Here is a 10,957-nt window from a genome sequence, read left to right on the forward strand (position 1 = left end):
TACATCATCAGAAAACTTGTAGGTTTAGTGAGCATAACTCAGACTTGTGTTTGCCATAACATGAAGTAAAGAAAGACCTTCCATCTAGTTTCCAAACTTAAGCCACTGGGCAGACCCAGAGTCCTTAATTTGAGCTAAAAGCAGGTCCCATTGCCATAGGTGTACATTGTAAATCTTTCTCCACATCTTCCCCAAAGTGGTCTATGACTATATTTTTTAGCCAGTGCTTTCTTCATTCAGATTTATTTTCTTTCTGATCATCAAAATTTTCAACTAAATAGGTTGCCAAAATACATTATTTCTGACTTTTTTATAGTTAGGGTACAAAAAAGCATATTAACATCTATAGGCACCAGAACATTTATGAATTTATAATTTTATGGTACAAGAAAGGGGGCACAGATAAAGAAGATAAATAATCTGAAGAGTTACATACAACATTTTTTTGATTATTTACTAAAACCCACCAGAAAAGTGAAAGGAATTCCATAAAGGCTTTATAACATGAACATGGTCTGACAGTATTTTCTTTAATTACCTGCTCACATCCCCACAATGCACCAGGAAAAGAAAAAAAAGCCATTAATACCAATACTTCAGAAGTTATTAGACACTGGCTGTGAGCCTACATTTCATTGCGATCTATTAGATACACAGGGAGGTTTATGGAGGTCTAAGGGGCAGGAGGAGAAGGGGATGACAGAGGATGAGATGGTTGGATGGCATCACTGACTCGATGGACATGAGTTTGAGTAAACTCCGGGAGTTGGTGATGGACAGGGAGGCCTGGCGTGCTGCAATTCATGGGGTCGCAAAGAGTCGGACACGACTGAGAGACTGAGCTGAACTGAACTGAAGGTGATAAATGGAGTTTGGGTCCTGGTCAGTCCTAGAATGGGCCTACTTCCCTATCCATGTAGCTATTTTCTCAGAGAGAACATAGTTGAAAAAGACATACTGTGAGAGAATAGAAAAAATATCTTCATTGGCTCCCTGACTTGATGTAAGGGCTACTTTGGCAGGAACTACCAAGTTGAAGACCCTGGAGTTATGCCTTTCAATCAAAATAATAAGCCAAAAAATACACAATGCACCTGGAAGAATTGCAGAGGTTCATGGTAGCATCAAAAGACTTGAAAGATTCAGGGGTGATGACTCCTATTCTTATCCATTTTAACCCATCTGTTTTTGACCTGGGCAAAAGCCAGGTAAAGAATGACTCCATTTGGAGGATAGAAATTAGTGTTAAATTAATAAACCTGTGTATCAATTGTAATTGATGTTTCAGATGTATATATATTTACTGAAAAAATTTAACAGAGTGCCTGGTACTTATTAGGCAACTCATGATATGACAAATGCTTTTCTTTCTGTGTCAGTGAACAGATGAACTTCCCTGGTGGCTCAGCTGGTAAAGAACCCACCTGCCATTGAAGGAGACACAAGAGATGCAGATTCAGTCCATGGGTAGGGAAGATCCCCTTAAGAAGGACATGGCACCCTACTCCAGTAATCTTGCCTGGAAAATTCCATGGACAGAGGAGCCTGGTGGGCTACAGTCCATGGGGCCACAAAAAGTCAGACTTAACTGAGCATACACACAATCAATATAGTAGCTCATAAGAACAGTGGTATACCTTCACTGTCTCGCTTCAGGGCTATGTCAGCTCTCCTGCTGTTTGTCATAAAATCGTCCATCGGGTCCCTGATCATTTGACCTTCCAAGACCATCATGCTGGGCCCACCACATTAATAACATCATGGTGACTGGACCTGGTAAACAGTAAGAGCAAGTATCTTAGATGCCTTCAGTCAGTTCAGTTGCTCAGTCATGTCCAAATCTTTGCCACCCCATGGACTGCAGAATACCAGGCCTCCCTGTCCATCACCAACTCCCGGAGCTTACTCAAACTCACGTCCATTGAGTTGGTAATGCCACCCAACCATTTCATCCCCTGTCATCCCCTTCTCCTCCTGCCTTCAACCTTTCCAAGCATCAGGGTCTTTTCAAATGAGTCAGCTCTTCACATCAGGTGGCCAAAGTATTGGACTTTCAGCTTCAACATCAGTCCTTCCAATGAACACCCAGGACTGATCTCCTTTTGGATGGACTGGTTGGATCTCCTTGCAGTCCAAGGGACTCTAAAGAGTCTTCTCCAACACCACAGTTCAAAAACATCAATTCTTCAGTACTCAGCTTTCTTTATAGTCCAACTCTCACATCTGTACATGACTACTGGAAAAACCATAGCTTTCACTAGATGGACCTTTGTTGGCAAAGTAATGTCTCTGCTTTTTAATATGCTATCTAGGTTGGTCATAACTTTCCTTCCAAGGAATAAGCATCTTTTAATTTCATGGCTGCAGTCACCATCTGCAGTGATTCTGGAGCCCCCCAAAATAAAATCAGCCACTGTTTCTACTGTTTCCCCATCTATTTGCCATGAAGTGATGGGACCAGATGCCATGATCTTAGTTTTCTGAATGTTGAGTTTTAAGCCAACATTTTCACTTTCCTCTTTCACTTTCATCAAGAGGCTCTTTAGTTCCTTTTCGTTTTCTGCCATAAGTGTGGTGTCATCTGCACATCTGAGGTTATTGATATTTCTCCCGGCAATCTTGATTCCAGTTTGTGCTTCATCCAGTCCAGCATTTCTCATGATGTCCTCTGCATATAAGTTAAATAAGCAGGGTGACAATATACAACCCTGACATAATCCTTTCCCTATTTGGAACTAGTCTCTTGTTCCATGTCCAGTTCTAACTGTTGCTTCATGACCTGTATACAGATTTCTCAAGAGCCAGGTCAGGTGGTCTGGTATTCCTATCTCTTTCAGAATTTTCCATAGTGTGTTGTGGTCCACACAGTTAAAGGATTTGGCATAGTCAATAAAGCAGAAATAGATGTGTTTCTGGAACTCTCTTGCTTTTTCAATCATCCAGCAGATGTCGGCAATTTGATCTCTGGTTCCCCTGCCTTTTCTAAAACCAGCTTGAACATCTGGTAGTTCATGATTCATGTACTGTTGAAGCCTGGCTTGGAGAATTTTGAGCATTACTTTGCTAGCGTGTGAGACGAGTGCAAATGTGTGGTAGTTTGAGCATTCTTTGGCATTGCCTTTCTTTGGGATTGGAATGAAAACTCACCTTTTCTAGTCCTGTGGCCACTGCTGAGTTTTCCAAATTTGCTGGCGTATTGAGTGCAGCACTTTCACAGCATCATCTTTTAGGATTTGAAATAGCTCAACTGGAATTCCATCACCTCCACTAGCTTTGTTCATAGTGATGCTTCCTAAGGCCCACTTGACTGCATTCCAGGATGTCGGCCTCTAGGTGAGTGATCACACCATTGTGATTATCTGGGTCATGAAGATCTTTTTTGTATGCCTTAGTAAGATACATATAGTCTACCAAGCAGAAGGTAAACCCCATAAAAAAGTCATGGACCTGTCACTCAAAAACATTTTTAGATCTTCAGGAACACATTGGTAAAAGACAAGTGGAACATTTTGATCAAAATGAAAAATGACCTGATTCTCACTTTGGTGGTACAATGTTTGGTGGGCCTCTTACATTTTGAAGACAATAGGCTCCTTAACAAAATTTCCTGCTTCAAGTCTTTTACTGAGTTACCTGTGAGATTGTTATCACTAGTTTTCAGAGGCTCTTTATTTTCTCCAAGGTATGATACAAGCTTCTCTGTGACTCAGATCTTCTGACCTCACAGATTTGTTAGTGCCAGAAGTACCTGTTGCAAAGAACGATGCTGTGTGGGCTCTGTGGTAAGTCACAAGAAGAAGATCCTGCACAGACCCCTAAACGCTGGGGGTTCCACATGTTCTGGGGGTTCTAGCCCATGTTCCACACTGCTGAACTTTTCCTTTTGAGAATAGCCTCTTACTTACTACTGGCCCTGAAAGAGATTGAATACTTAATACTATAGAGCCACTCATTGAACTGCAGTGTTATCTGAGCCAGCAAGCCACAAGTTAGGGTGGACAAGAAAATAACCCGTTATCAAGGGGGAATGGCATATATAAGTTTGCTCTTGAGCAGGCCTGGAAGGCTCAAGTAAAATGCTTGCACAGGTAGTTGACTCTTAGACTATCTGGGCATTTTCTTCAGTGCACCACCACTTCCCTCAGTCCAATTCTATGGAACTCATGAGGAGTCCCAACTCTGTGTTGAAGGAAGAAAACACTTGGGCCTGGTTTACAAATAAATATGCATGACAAGCTGGTTCTAATAGGGAATGCCAGCTGCCACACTAAAAGTTACAGTCTAGGGTGGCCTTATAGGCAGGGGAAAAGGGAACTTTCAGTGAAAAAATCCTCAAGTAGTACATCTGGTTGTCTAGTCTGCCTGGAAGGAGAGATGTCCTAAGGTATGGATCTACTCTTATTCATAGATAAGATTCATGGTTTAAGTTGCCCAGGTGATCAAAGGCTTGGAAAGAATGAGGTTGACTACAAGAAAGTACCATATACTTTCAGGATAATTCAGGCAGCTGAATTACCTAGAATGGTTATAGAGTATGAAGATAATTGAGTCCCATGTGAATACTCTTCAAAGGGCATCTACCACAGAGAAGATGCTTAATATTCAGGTGGAAAAGATGACCTATTCAGTGAATGAAATTTATCTTCTTTCCTCAGTTACTCCAGTGCTTGCTTGCTCAGTGGACCCATATGCAAAACTGCCAGGGGTCCATGTACCAAACAGCCATGGTGGTACAAGGAGAGAGTAACCACGGGCTCAACCCTATCCAGTTGATTTGGATACCCCCTGGATTTATATTCTCTGCTAGTGTCCCTGCCAACCCAACCACCTGTGGGATTAATTAACCGTTACATTTCTAACCAAGGAACTCATTTTATGGTGAGAAAATCCAGCAATGAAATCACTCTTATAGAACTTACTGATCTCATGATAAAGCTCTTCATTCATAAGCCTCTGGCCTGATAGTAGAATGGCTTACTACAGATTTATAGAGCACTGAGAGATAAACACCCTGAGAGACTGAGGTACTATATTGTTTCTTTGTTTCTGCAGTTAAAAAACCACCACAAACTTAGTGGCTTAAGCAATGCACTTTTATCATCTTGTATTCCTGTAGTACAGGTCCCACTCATGTTAAGTCTTTGGTAGGGCTGCGTTCTTTTCTGTAAGCTCTAGGTAGGATCCAGGAGTCCAGGATTTCCTGGGCTTTTCTCAGCTTTTAGAGTCTATCTGCATTCCTTGGCTCATGGTTCCCTTCCTCCGTCTTCAAAGCAACTAAAGGAGAATTGAATCCATGTCATATCTCACTACTCTGACCTTGCTTCTATCATCACATCTGCTCCTCTGTTTCTCTTCTGTCTCTCTTCTACTTTTAAGCACATTTTTTATTACACTGGGCCCATCTGGATAATTCAAGCTACTCTTCCTATCTTAAGATGAACTCTAATTCTATCTGTAATGTTAGTTCTTTTTTGCTTTGTAGGCTGACATAGCCACAGATTTCAGAGATTAAGGTACATATGCACATATTCCTGGGGGGTGGGGGTGTGTGTGGCATTATTCTACCTACCTGAGATGCTGTTCTTCAGGATAATATACATTCTGAACCACAACAAATGTGGTGCTTTCTCCCCAATAGCCATAATATGGTGGTCTAGATATAAAAGAATGGAAGGAGGTGATATCAAGCAGTGAGCCCTCTACACTTAATGACGCCCTAAAGAGCATTAGCTTTCTAGCCCCAAGACCTTGGGCTATGATTCTTTAGAGGTTCCTAGGGGAGAAATGCTTTCACTAGAAGACAGTGCAATGATTCTACTAAATTTGGCTCTGAATCTGTGTTCTTCATGGCACCAGCCCAACAGGAAGAGAAAGGGGTACAATGCTGGTTGAGACACTGGATCTTAATTACAAAGGAGGAATTAGGTTGCTGCTATATAATTGGAGTGTGGAGAACTCTCTAGAACCAAAACTCACTGGGATACCTCTTATTGCCTCTGTATAAGTTTAATGGAAGATTACAGCAATTCAATAAAGGCAATAGCACTATGACCACAGAAAATTCAAGAATGAAATTTTGGTTCTTCTCACCAAATAAAAATCCCTAACTGAGGTGCAAGCTGGGGACAAAGGCAACATGAAATGTGTGGTAAAAAAAGAAAGTGATAAATATCAACATTAACTTGGCCTGATAATCAGTTATAGAAATGAGGACTATAGTAATGATGCATATTTTGTAATTCTGTGTATACATAAGACATTATAATTTAATATAATGTGATATGATATAATGAGGAGGGAATGGCAACCTGCTCCAGTATTCTTGCCTGGAAAATTCCATAGGCAGAAGAGTCTGGCAGGCTACAGTCCATGGGGTCAACTCTTGGACAGAGTTGGACACAACTGAAGCAACTTAGCACACATGCATGATATGATATAAAATACACAGAAACAATGGGCTTCAAAGGTGGTTCAAACAATAAAGAATCTGCCTGCAATGTGGGAGACCCAGGTTCAATCCCTGGGTTAGGAAGGGCCCCTGGAGAAGTGCATGGCAACCCATTCTAGTATTCTTGCCTGCATAATCCCATGGACAGAGGAGCTTGGTGGAGTACAATTCATGGGATAGCAAAGAGTCAGACACTACTGAAGCAATTTAGCAAGCATGCATACACAAACAATAATTTCTTTTCCTTCTCCTCCTCTATTGTTTGTGTAGGAAATTACTTATAAAGTACTAGACCATAGGAGTCACATGTGATCCTAAAAGGGAGAATTGTATCATCTGGTGATTCTATACCTTGAATGGGTAGAAATGGACTCTGAAATGACTGATAAGACTTTGTGTCTCCTCTTCTAAGGAGAGTGAGAGTCTTTATTTGTGTGAATGATAGAGGCATGTGGTTGATAGTGTCTGGGAAATAAAAATGGGTGGGAATATGGAACAGCTGTTGATTAGCAGAAATGGTGGATTGTGCCAGCCATATGCCTGCTTGCTCTCAGATCCATTCTTCACACCTTCCCTGCTCTGTTTCACAAGGGGGACAACTCTGGCAAACTGTATTTCCAAGGTTCTCTTTCTAAGTGGATTCTAGTTAGGCTAGCCAGTTGTGGGGCTGGTGGGTGATGAAGCCCTGCCAAGGGAGCAGGGCCACAGTGCTTCTCTCTATCTCTCTGTACTTGGGACAGCATTTCTATCAGTGTAGCTTCTTCTCTATGGTTTCAACTTTGGCTGAGTAGCCCACACTGTCATTCCAGTCCTGGCACATGACAGCTCCTAGTTTCTCCAGTCACAGGGGTGGTAGCAATTTCTTGTTATTGCTAATCCAAGTTTCCTCTCCATTTTCTGCTAGTCTTCTCAATCTCTGCACCTGGATCCCCATCTCAAATTCCCTCTACTGAGCTCCCTGGCATGGACTGTTTTCCTGACTAGAGCCTGACTAAGCCACCTTGGTCTCAGTAAATTCCTCTTCTCTCCATGCTGCACAATTGTCTCAAGTGTCTGCTATGATTTGTCAAGGGCAGCATCAACGTCAAAACACACTTTATTTGATTAAATTACTATATCTTGACATTTTGCCTCTCAAATCCTTATCAGAGCTAAACTGATGAGTAAGGAAATGTGTACCCAACAGGCTTTCTTGGTTAAATTCTCTAGTTAAAAGAATTCATCAGCTGCATCTCTGACATTTTCTCTTCCTGTTAAAACCTGTATCAGTTATTTATTGCTGCCTAACAAATTACCCCCAAACTTAACATCTTAAAATAACAAATGTTTATTATTTCAGACTGTGTCCAAGGGCAGGGGATATGGGGGCAGATTGCCTGGGTGATTCTAAGTCAAGATTTCTCATGGGGCTGCAGTCAAGCTGCCAGGCAAGACTGAATCATCAAGAAACTTGATGTGGGTTGGATGATCTGCTTCTAACCTTGGTTGTTGGTAGGAGACTTCAATTCCTAGGCACATGGGACTCTATATCGGTCTGCTCATAACATGGCAGCTTGTTCCACACAGAGAGACAGCTCAGAGAGACAGAAAGAGAAACAGGGACAGGAAATTTTCAGTATTCTATGACCTCATCTTGGAAGTGATGCACCATCACTCAGACAGACTAATCTTGGAACAATATAGGAGTGGACCACTCAAGGATGTGATGCCAAAAGGTGGATTCATGGGGGGCCATCATGGAGGCTGCCTACTACAGAACCTGTGATCAACATAAAGAAAAACCAAGGGAATTCCCTGGCGGCCCAGTGATTAGGACTCCACACTTTCACTGCCAAGAGAGTGGGTCAGGAAAGTAAGATCCTGCAAGCCATGCAATGTAGCCAAAAAAGAACAAAAAAAAATTTTTAAAGACTAGTTTCCTTCCCTTTCTGATATTTTATATATAATTTTTACTTTAAGAAAGCTGAGGTTAGGAGAGGAAAGAGGAAAATGGAATATAATTTTATCTTAGTCAGGTAAATGCTTTTACATCACAATAAATCTATTCCAATCTTCCAAAATATCTTTTGCTAAAATTCATAATTTTCAAAGGGAAACTTCATATTATTCTAATTTCAAATGTGCTTTACAAAAGTACCACAATCAACTAATAGAAAATATATACCATGAAGAATGCAGGGCAGATGTTTTTCTCTACCTTTCATAGATGAAAAGCTGAGGTTCACAGCAAGCTGGGGTTACTCGGAGTGGAGAGAACGCAGTTTTCTGACTCCTGGTCTGGCAGGCTCTTTACTATACTTTGCTGTTTTATCTTTGAAATGTAAACAGATTCCAAATTCATTTGGTTTTTGTTTTAAAACAACACCTTGTGAAGGACCCAAGGTGGTTATTTTTACTGGTGTAAAATCACTAATGTAAAATAAGACTCGTAATTGGTCTCATGGATTCTCTTTCCAAAGCAATAGTTAAAGTGGTTATCTCCCTTTTAAGAGGGCCAGTCTGTGTACTTAGCAAATCCACATAATTTATTCTAAGAGGTCTAAGGGGATTTTCATTTTCAGGTTCCTTTTACTATGCAGCCTTTTAAGCTAGAAGGCTAATCATTCTGAATTATGGTAGAATCAAGTCAGGAACAGAAAGCTCTCTCTACACAATTCTGATAAGTTCATTTGTTTTTATTTTTAGTAGAAGGTTGCTTTTCTCTATCAACATGACTTAGTTAAATAAGCCTAACCATATAAGAACTTTCAAGATAGCCTTTCTAAAAATTATCATTATTAACTTTCACCTACTCGGTTTTTTCTTTTCCTAAGAAATTCCACTAATTTAAATAAAAATAAAATACCCATCAGGATCCAATATGAAGCAAATAAAACTTAAATTAATAATAGATTAATAGTTCTGCAACCTGCCCAACACTTCCCCGCAGGCTTTAAATGGAACATTTACTTCCACCCTCCTCTCCATCCCCCCATCTCCTATCAAGCTCCCACAAGAAGCAGACAGTACTGACAGGCCTGGCTTATATGACCAAGTGCACAGATTGAATTAGGAAGCTGACTTTGGGTCATTAGCAAGTATAAAAGGAAGAAAACGAACAGTGCTTTTCCACTCATGTGACCACAGTGTCATGAATGCTGTTTGAACAGTGTCTGACACATCACACATCACAACACAGATTCCCCACTCAATTAGGGGTGAGTGTGTTCTACTTTCATAGGTTCTCAGTCTCCACCCTTCAGGGCTCTCAGGTTGGCTGCTCCTAGTTGTCCTCACATTCTGAAAGCCCCAAATCCCAAGTCTGGTAAAGATTCTCCATTATCCCCCTTTTTTCTTAGCTCTAATATAAAAGCTGCATGTTTTTTGATTGTTAATGCTTGAGAAGTTTACTGAAGTTGGAAATAAAAAAAATGAAGATGATGGCCACCAAGAAAAGGAAAGAATGGAGGGAAGAAAGAAGGAGAAAGTCAACAAAGAAAGGAGTTAATGGGGTTTTACTGAAAATTTACCTTACTACTACATAAAGAACAGATAAAAACCCAAGCCTTACTCTTTAAACCTATCTGTACATTAATTGGGGCTTCCCAGGTGGTGCAGTGGTAAAGAATCTGCCTGCCAATTCAGGAGATGCAGAAGTGCATTCAATCCCTGGGTCAGTAAGGCCCCCCTGGAGAAGGAAATGGCAACCTGCTCCAGAATTCTTGCCTGGAAAATTCCATGGACAGAGAAGCCTGGCAGGCTACAGTCCACGGGGTCGCAAAGAGTTGGACACAACTGAGCATGCACATGCACATACGTTAGCAGATATGGCAGATCATAAATGTATAACTAAAATGGGGAAAATGTGGTGTATGTGCCAGTCAACCAGCAATCAGTATACCTAAATCACTGTCTCCACAGGAAATTAAGATAGTATAAGCAGCGTTCATTCCTTGGAGACTAACCAACAAATAAACAACCTGTGTGCTATAATAAATAAATTTTTAAAAATATAGTATTAATCCTTGGCTGAACAAATGTCACCAAAATCTCACCAGCTCTGAAGTCAATTGTTAGGCTAATCCTGTCCTCGGTGAATTTGTTACTGAATTTTCATTAAAGCATTTAGATTAATCCTTCTCAAAAAGAACCACAGAGTTAAAATCTGTTTATGTAATATGCAGATCCCTAGCCTTCTGAAAAAATGATTTTAATTCAACAAGTGGGTGTGGAGTGAGAGAAGAGTTCCTCTCAGCTTTCTGTTATAGGAGGCCCCAAGAAGGATTGAAAAAATCCTCCAAATGTGGGCCATCTCACAACTTGCTGAAATGCAGACTGACCCAAACTTGCAGAATCAGAATCTGTATTTTAACAAGACCCCCAAATGCTCTGTATGTAAATTAAAGTGTGAAAAGTATCATTCTAGAGTAAGCAGCAGCAAAGTTTTTTAATACAAGGCCAACTGGTAAATATTTTAAGCTTCCTAGGCAATGTGGTCTCTGTCACAGCTACTCAGCTCTGCTGTTGGCC

This window comes from Cervus elaphus, chromosome 18 (assembly GCF_910594005.1).
Source record: "Cervus elaphus chromosome 18, mCerEla1.1, whole genome shotgun sequence".
NCBI lineage: Eukaryota > Metazoa > Chordata > Mammalia > Artiodactyla > Cervidae > Cervus > Cervus elaphus.